This window comes from Triticum aestivum, chromosome 1B (assembly GCF_018294505.1).
Source record: "Triticum aestivum cultivar Chinese Spring chromosome 1B, IWGSC CS RefSeq v2.1, whole genome shotgun sequence".
Classification (NCBI taxonomy): Eukaryota; Viridiplantae; Streptophyta; class Magnoliopsida; order Poales; family Poaceae; genus Triticum; species Triticum aestivum.
This window is the reverse complement of record NC_057795.1, coordinates 47168061-47175391: the sequence shown is the minus strand read 5'-3', so window position 1 is coordinate 47175391 and position 7331 is coordinate 47168061. Positions and strand designations below refer to the sequence as shown.

General features: G+C 51.9%; 17 non-coding genes across 17 annotated transcripts; all 17 read right to left on the bottom strand.

Moving 5' to 3' along the window:
* Positions 1-209: 209 nt before the first annotated feature.
* Positions 210-328, bottom strand: LOC123152773 (5S ribosomal RNA). The gene has a single exon (XR_006476323.1). It is a non-coding gene; the product is annotated as a 5S ribosomal RNA (ribosomal RNA).
* Positions 329-623: 295 nt separating this feature from the next.
* On the bottom strand, positions 624-742 carry LOC123152850 (5S ribosomal RNA). Its single transcript, XR_006476333.1, has one exon. It is a non-coding gene; the product is annotated as a 5S ribosomal RNA (ribosomal RNA).
* Positions 743-1039: 297 nt separating this feature from the next.
* On the bottom strand, positions 1040-1158 carry LOC123152880 (5S ribosomal RNA). The gene has a single exon (XR_006476337.1). It is a non-coding gene; the product is annotated as a 5S ribosomal RNA (ribosomal RNA).
* Positions 1159-1455: 297 nt separating this feature from the next.
* LOC123153329 (5S ribosomal RNA) lies at positions 1456-1574 on the bottom strand. Its single transcript, XR_006476434.1, has one exon. It is a non-coding gene; the product is annotated as a 5S ribosomal RNA (ribosomal RNA).
* A 297-nt stretch (positions 1575-1871) lies between these two features.
* On the bottom strand, positions 1872-1990 carry LOC123155638 (5S ribosomal RNA). The gene has a single exon (XR_006477550.1). It is a non-coding gene; the product is annotated as a 5S ribosomal RNA (ribosomal RNA).
* A 297-nt stretch (positions 1991-2287) lies between these two features.
* On the bottom strand, positions 2288-2406 carry LOC123153940 (5S ribosomal RNA). Its single transcript, XR_006476594.1, has one exon. It is a non-coding gene; the product is annotated as a 5S ribosomal RNA (ribosomal RNA).
* A 297-nt stretch (positions 2407-2703) lies between these two features.
* Positions 2704-2822, bottom strand: LOC123153894 (5S ribosomal RNA). Its single transcript, XR_006476588.1, has one exon. It is a non-coding gene; the product is annotated as a 5S ribosomal RNA (ribosomal RNA).
* Positions 2823-3119: 297 nt separating this feature from the next.
* Positions 3120-3238, bottom strand: LOC123153832 (5S ribosomal RNA). The gene has a single exon (XR_006476579.1). It is a non-coding gene; the product is annotated as a 5S ribosomal RNA (ribosomal RNA).
* A 297-nt stretch (positions 3239-3535) lies between these two features.
* On the bottom strand, positions 3536-3654 carry LOC123153648 (5S ribosomal RNA). Its single transcript, XR_006476552.1, has one exon. It is a non-coding gene; the product is annotated as a 5S ribosomal RNA (ribosomal RNA).
* Positions 3655-3951: 297 nt separating this feature from the next.
* LOC123151240 (5S ribosomal RNA) lies at positions 3952-4070 on the bottom strand. Its single transcript, XR_006475558.1, has one exon. It is a non-coding gene; the product is annotated as a 5S ribosomal RNA (ribosomal RNA).
* A 297-nt stretch (positions 4071-4367) lies between these two features.
* On the bottom strand, positions 4368-4486 carry LOC123154728 (5S ribosomal RNA). Its single transcript, XR_006477019.1, has one exon. It is a non-coding gene; the product is annotated as a 5S ribosomal RNA (ribosomal RNA).
* A 297-nt stretch (positions 4487-4783) lies between these two features.
* On the bottom strand, positions 4784-4902 carry LOC123153476 (5S ribosomal RNA). The gene has a single exon (XR_006476513.1). It is a non-coding gene; the product is annotated as a 5S ribosomal RNA (ribosomal RNA).
* Positions 4903-5199: 297 nt separating this feature from the next.
* On the bottom strand, positions 5200-5318 carry LOC123155142 (5S ribosomal RNA). Its single transcript, XR_006477260.1, has one exon. It is a non-coding gene; the product is annotated as a 5S ribosomal RNA (ribosomal RNA).
* A 297-nt stretch (positions 5319-5615) lies between these two features.
* On the bottom strand, positions 5616-5734 carry LOC123150537 (5S ribosomal RNA). The gene has a single exon (XR_006475183.1). It is a non-coding gene; the product is annotated as a 5S ribosomal RNA (ribosomal RNA).
* A 297-nt stretch (positions 5735-6031) lies between these two features.
* On the bottom strand, positions 6032-6150 carry LOC123154647 (5S ribosomal RNA). Its single transcript, XR_006476968.1, has one exon. It is a non-coding gene; the product is annotated as a 5S ribosomal RNA (ribosomal RNA).
* A 297-nt stretch (positions 6151-6447) lies between these two features.
* LOC123153469 (5S ribosomal RNA) lies at positions 6448-6566 on the bottom strand. Its single transcript, XR_006476512.1, has one exon. It is a non-coding gene; the product is annotated as a 5S ribosomal RNA (ribosomal RNA).
* A 298-nt stretch (positions 6567-6864) lies between these two features.
* On the bottom strand, positions 6865-6983 carry LOC123155603 (5S ribosomal RNA). The gene has a single exon (XR_006477527.1). It is a non-coding gene; the product is annotated as a 5S ribosomal RNA (ribosomal RNA).
* Positions 6984-7331: the final 348 nt, after the last annotated feature.

Genomic DNA, 7331 nt, shown 5'->3' with positions numbered 1-7331 from the left:
CAACTACGGAGACGAGTTTAACACGGTTTCCACCCCTCCCTCTCAACCGCACCAGTGCACGCTTGCCGCGCCACAACGCCGACGCTGGACCCGTGAATCGTGAGCACCCAGCTATGACTTACCGCACTCGTGCAAAATAATAAAACACGGTAAATATATTACTTACACGTGCGTTTTGTTTTGCAAGCGGCGCGAAAAAAATCAAAAAGGGAATGCAACACGAGGACTTCCCAGGAGGTCACCCATCCTAGTACTATTCTCGCCCAAGCACGCTTAACTTCGGAGTTCTGATGGGATCCGATGCTTTAGTGCTGGTATGATCGCATCCGACATGTTACCCCGGTCTTCGTCCCTTATCCTTGCCCCTCCCAGCTCCACTACAAAGACGATTGTACATTGCTTTGGCCGCTCCCTCTCAACTACGGACGAGTTTAACACGGTTTCCACCCCTCCCTCTCAACCGCACCAGTGCACGCTTGCCGCGCCACAACGCCGACGCTGGACCCGTGAATCGTGAGCACCCAGCTATGACTTACCGCACTCGTGCAAAATAATAAAACACGGTAAATATATTACTTACACGTGCGTTTTGTTTTGCAAGCGGCGCGAAAAAAATTAAAACGGGAATGCAACACGAGGACTTCCCAGGAGGTCACCCATCCTAGTACTACTCTCGCCCAAGCACGCTTAACTTCGGAGTTCTTATGTGATCCGGTGCTTTAGTGCTGGTATGATCGCATCCAACATGTTACCCCGGTCTTCGTCCCTTATCCTTGCCCCTCCCAGCTCCACTACAAAAACGATTGCACATTGCTTTGGCCGCTCCCTCTCAACTACGGAGACGAGTTTAACGCGGTTTCCACCCCTCCCTCTCAACCGCACCAGTGCACGCTTGCCGCGCCACAACGCCGACGCTGGACCCGTGAATCGTGAGCACCCAGCTATGACCTACCGCACTCGTGCAAAATAATAAAACACGGTAAATATATTACTTACACGTGCGTTTTGTTTTGCAAGCGGCGCGAAAAAAATTAAAAAGGGAATGCAACACGAGGACTACCCAGGAGGTCACCCATCCTAGTACTACTCTCGCCCAAGCACGCTTAGCTTCGGAGTTCTGATGGGATCCGGTGCTTTAGTGCTGGTATGATCGCATCCGACATGTTACCCCGGTCTTCGTCCCTTATCCTTGCCCCTCCCAGCTCCACTACAAAGACGATTGTACATTGCTTTGGCCCCTCCCTCTCAACTACGGAGACGAGTTTAACGCGGTTTCCACCCCTCCCTCTCAACCGCACCAGTGCACGCTTGCCGCGCCACAACGCCGACGCTGGACACGTGAATCGTGAGCACCCAGCTATGACTTACCGCACTCGTGCAAAATAATAAAACACGGTAAATATATTACTTACACGTGCGTTTTGTTTTGCAAGCGGCGCGAAAAAAATTAAGAAGGGAATGCAACACGAGGACTTCCCAGGAGGTCACCCATCCTAGTACTACTCTCGCCCAAGCACGCCTAACTTCGGAGTTCTGATGAGATCCGGTGCTTTAGTGCTGGTATGATCGCATCCGACATGTTACCCCGGTCTTCGTCCCTTATCCTTGCCCCTCCCAGCTCCACTACAAAGACGATTGTACGTTGCTTTGGCCGCTCCCTCTCAACTACGGAGACGAGTTTAACACGGTTTCCACCCCTCCCTCTCAACCGCACCAGTGCACGCTTGCCGCGCCACAACGCCGACGCTGGACCCGTGAATCGTGAGCACCCATCTATGACTTACCGCACTCGTGCAAAATAATAAAACACGGTAAATATATTACTTACACGTGCGTTTAGTTTTGCAAGCGGCGCGAAAAAAATTAAAACGGGAATGCAACACGAGGACTTCCCAGGAGGTCACCCATCCTAGTACTACTCTCGCCCAAGCACGCTTAACTTCGAAGTTCTGATGGGATCCGGTGCTTTAGTGCTGGTATGATCGCATCCAACATGTTACCCCGGTCTTCGTCCCTTATCCTTGCCCCTCCCAGCTCCACTACAAAAACGATTGCACATTGCTTTGGCCGCTCCCTCTCAACAACGGAGACGAGTTTAACGCGGTTTCCACCCCTCCCTCTCAACCGCACCAGTGCACGCTTGCCGCGCCACAACGCCGACGCTGGACCCGTGAATCGTGAGCACCCAGCTATGACCTACCGCACTCGTGCAAAATAATAAAACACGGTAAATATATTACTTACACGTGCGTTTTGTTTTGCAAGCGGCGCGAAAAAAATTAAAAAGGGAATGCAACACGAGGACTTCCCAGGAGGTCACCCATCCTAGTACTACTCTCGCCCAAGCACGCTTAACTTCGGAGTTCTTATGGGATCCGGTGCTTTAGTGCTGGTATGATCGCATCCGACATGTTACCCCGGTCTTCGTCCCTTATCCTTGCCCCTCCCAGCTCCACTACAAAGACGATTGTACATTGCTTTGGCCGCTCCCTCTCAACTACGGAGACGAGTTTAACGCGGTTTCCACCCCTCCCTCTCAACCGCACCAGTGCATGCTTGCCGCGCCACAACGCCGACGCTGGACCCGTGAATCGTGAGTACCCAGCTATGACTTACCGCACTCGTGCAAAATAATAAAACACGGTAAATATATTACTTACACGTGCGTTTTGTTTTGCAAGCGGCGCGAAAAAAATTAAAAAGGGAATGCAACACGAGGACTACCCAGGAGGTCACCCATCCTAGTACTACTCTCGCCCAAGCATGCTTAGCTTCGGAGTTCTGATGGGATCCGGTGCTTTAGTGCTGGTATGATCGCATCCGACATGTTACCCCGGTCTTCGTCCCTTATCCTTGCCCCTCCCAGCTCCACTACAAAGACGATTGTACATTGCTTTGGCCGCTCCCTCTCAACTACGGAGACGAGTTTAACGCGGTTTCCACCCCTCCCTCTCAACCGCACCAGTGCACGCTTGCCGCGCCACAACGCCGACGCTGGACCCGTGAATCGTGAGCACCCAGCTATGACTTACCGCACTCGTGCAAAATAATAAAACACGGTAAATATATTACTTACACGTGCGTTTTGTTTTGCAAGCGGCGCGAAACAAATTAAAAAGGGAATACAACACGAGGACTTACCAGGAGGTCACCCATCCTAGTACTACTCTCGCCCAAGCACGCTTAACTTCGGAGTTCTGATGGGATCCGGTGCTTTAGTGCTGGTATGATCGCATCCGACATGTTACCCCGGTCTTCGTCCCTTATCCTTGCCCCTCCCAGCTCCACTACAAAGACGATTGTACATTGCTTTGGCCGCTCCCTCTCAACTACGGAGACGAGTTTAACGCGGTTTCCACCCCTCCCTGTCAACCGCACCAGTGCATGCTTGCCGCGCCACAACGCCGACGCTGGACCCGTGAATCGTGAGCACCCAGCTATGACTTACCGCACTCGTGCAAAATAATAAAACATGATAAATATATTACTTACACGTGCGTTTTGTTTTGCAAGCGGCGCGAAAAAAATTAAAAAGGGAATGCAACACGAGGACTTCCCAGGAGGTCACCCATCCTAGTACTATTCTTGCCCAAGCACGCTTAACTTCGGAGTTCTGATGGGATCCGATGCTTTAGTGCTGGTATGATCGCATCCGACATGTTACCCCGGTCTTCGTCCCTTATCCTTGCCCCTCCCAGCTCCACTACAAAGACGATTGTACATTGCTTTGGCCGCTCCCTCTCAACTACGGATACGAGTTTAACGCGGTTTCCACCCCTCCCTCTCAACCGCACCAGTGCACGCTTGCCGCGCCACAACGCCGACGCTGGACCCGTGAATCGTGAGCACCCAGCTATGACTTACCGCACTCGTGCAAAATAATAAAACACGGTAAATATATTACTTACACGTGCGTTTTGTTTTGCAAGCGGCGCGAAAAAAATTAAAAAGGGAATGCAACACGAGGACTTCCCAGGAGGTCACCCATCCTAGTACTACTCTCGCCCAAGCACGCTTAACTTCGGAGTTCTGATGGGATCCGGTGCTTTAGTGCTGGTATGATCGCATCCGACATGTTACCCCGGTCTTCGTCCCTTATCCTTGCCCCTCCCAGCTCCACCACAAAGACGATGGTACATTGCTTTGGCCGCTCCCTCTCAACTACGGAGACGAGTTTAACGCGGTTTCCACCCCTCCCTCTCAACCGCACCAGTGCACGCTTGCCGCGCCACAACGCCGACGCTGGACCCGTGAATCGTGAGCACCCAGCTATGACTTACCGCACTCGTGCAAAATAATAAAACACGGTAAATATATTACTTACACGTGCGTTTTGTTTTGCAAGCGGCGCGAAAAAAATTAAAAAGGGAATGCAACACGAGGACTTCCCAGGAGGTCACCCATCCTAGTACTACTCTCGCCCAAACACGCTTAACTTCGGAGTTCTGATGGGATCCGGTGCTTTAGTGCTGGTATGATCGCATCCGACATGTTACCCCGGTCTTCGTCCCTTATCCTTGCCCCTCCCAGCTCCACTACAAAGACGATTGCACATTGCTTTGGCCGCTCCCTCTCAACTACGGAGACGAGTTTAACGCGGTTTCCACCCCTCCCTCTCAACCGCACCAGTGCACGCTTGCCGCGCCACAACGCCGACGCTGGACCCGTGAATCGTGAGCACCCAGCTATGACTTACCGCACTCGTGCAAAATAATAAAACACGGTAAATATATTACTTACACGTGCGTTTTGTTTTGCAAGCGGCGCGAAAAAAATTAAAAAGGGAATGCAACACGAGGACTTCCCAGGAGGTCAACCATCCTAGTACTACTCTCGCCCAAGCACGCTTAACTTCGGAGTTCTGATGGGATCCGGTGCTTTACTGCTGGTATGATCGCATCCGACATGTTACCCCGGTCTTCGTCCCTTATCCTTGCCCCTCCCAGCTCCACTACAAAGACGATTGTACATTGCTTTGGCCGCTCCCTCTCAACTACGGAGACGAGTTTATCGCGCTTTCCACCCCTCCCTCTCAACCGCACCAGTGCACGCTTGCCGCGCCACAACGCCGACGCTGGACCCGTGAATCATGAGCACCCGGCTATGACTTACCGCACTCGTGCAAAATAATAAAACACGGTAAATATATTACTTACACGTGCGTTTTGTTTTGCAAGCGGCGCGAAAAAAATTAAAAAGGGAATGCAACACGAGGACTTCCCAGGAGGTCAACCATCCTAGTACTACTCTCGCCCAAGCACGCTTAACTTCGGAGTTCTGATGGGATCCGGTGCTTTAGTGCTGGTATGATCGCATCCGACATGTTACCCCGGTCTTCGTCCCTTATCCTTGCCCCTCCCAGCTCCACTACAAAGACGATTGTACATTGCTTTGGCCGCTCCCTCTCAACTACGGAGACGAGTTTAACGCGGTTTCCACCCCTCCCTCTCAACCGCACCAGTGCACGCTTGCCGCGCCACAACGCCGACGCTGGACCCGTGAATCGTGAGCATCCAGCTATGACTTACCGCACTCGTGCAAAATAATAAAACACGGTAAATATATTACTTACACGTGCGTTTTGTTTTGCAAGCGGCGCGAAAAAAATTAAAAAGGGAATGCAACACGAGGACTTCCCAGGAGGTCACCCATCCTAGTACTACTCTCGCCCAAGCACGCTTAACTTCGGAGTTCTGATGGGATCCGGTGCTTTAGTGCTGGTATGATCGCATCCGACATGTTACCCCGGTCTTCGTCCCTTATCCTTGCCCCTCCCAGCTCCACCACAAAGACGATGGTACATTGCTTTGGCCGCTCCCTCTCAACTACGGAGACGAGTTTAACGCGGTTTCCACCCCTCCCTCTCAACCGCACCAGTGCACGCTTGCCGCGCCACAACGCCGACGCTGGACCCGTGAATCGTGAGCACCCAGCTATGACTTACCGCACTCGTGCAAAATAATAAAACACGGTAAATATATTACTTACACGTGCGTTTTGTTTTGCAAGCGGCGCGAAAAAAATTAAAAAGGGAATGCAACACGAGGACTTCCCAGGAGGTCACCCATCCTAGTACTACTCTCGCCCAAACACGCTTAACTTCGGAGTTCTGATGGGATCCGGTGCTTTAGTGCTGGTATGATCGCATCCGACATGTTACCCCGGTCTTCGTCCCTTATCCTTGCCCCTCCCAGCTCCACTACAAAGACGATTGCACATTGCTTTGGCCGCTCCCTCTCAACTACGGAGACGAGTTTAACGCGGTTTCCACCCCTCCCTCTCAACCGCACCAGTGCACGCTTGCCGCGCCACAACGCCGACGCTGGACCCGTGAATCGTGAGCACCCAGCTATGACTTACCGCACTCGTGCAAAATAATAAAACACGGTAAATATATTACTTACACGTGCGTTTTGTTTTGCAAGCGGCGCGAAAAAAATTAAAAAGGGAATGCAACACGAGGACTTCCCAGGAGGTCAACCATCCTAGTACTACTCTCGCCCAAGCACGCTTAACTTCGGAGTTCTGATGGGATCCGGTGCTTTACTGCTGGTATGATCGCATCCGACATGTTACCCCGGTCTTCGTCCCTTATCCTTGCCCCTCCCAGCTCCACTACAAAGACGATTGTACATTGCTTTGGCCGCTCCCTCTCAACTACGGAGACGAGTTTAACGCGGTTTCCACCCCTCCCTCTCAACCGCACCAGTGCACGCTTGCCGCGCCACAACGCCGACGCTGGACCCGTGAATCGTGAGCATCCAGCTATGACTTACCGCACTCGTGCAAAATAATAAAACACGGTAAATATATTACTTACACGTGCGTTTTGTTTTGCAAGCGGCGCGAAAAAAAATTAAAAAGGGAATGCAACACGAGGACTTCCCAGGAGGTCACCCATCCTAGTACTACTCTCGCCCAAGCACGCTTAACTTCGGAGTTCTGATGGGATCCGGTGCTTTAGTGCTGGTATGATCGCATCCGATATGTTACCCCGGTCTTCGTCCCTTATCCTTGCCCCTCCCAGCTCCACTACAAAGACGATTGTACATTGCTTTGGCCGCTCCCTCTCAACTACGGAGACGAGTTTAACGCGGTTTCCACCCCTCCCTCTCAACCGCACCAGTGCACGCTTGCCGCGCCACAACGCCGACGCTGGACCCGTGAATCGTGAGCACCCAGCTATGACTTACCGCACTCGTGCAAAATAATAAAACACGGTAAATATATTACTTACACGTGCGTTTTGTTTCGCAAGCGGCGCGAAAAAAATTAAAAAGGGAATGCAACACGAGGACTTCCCAGGAGGTCACCCATCCTAGTACTACTCT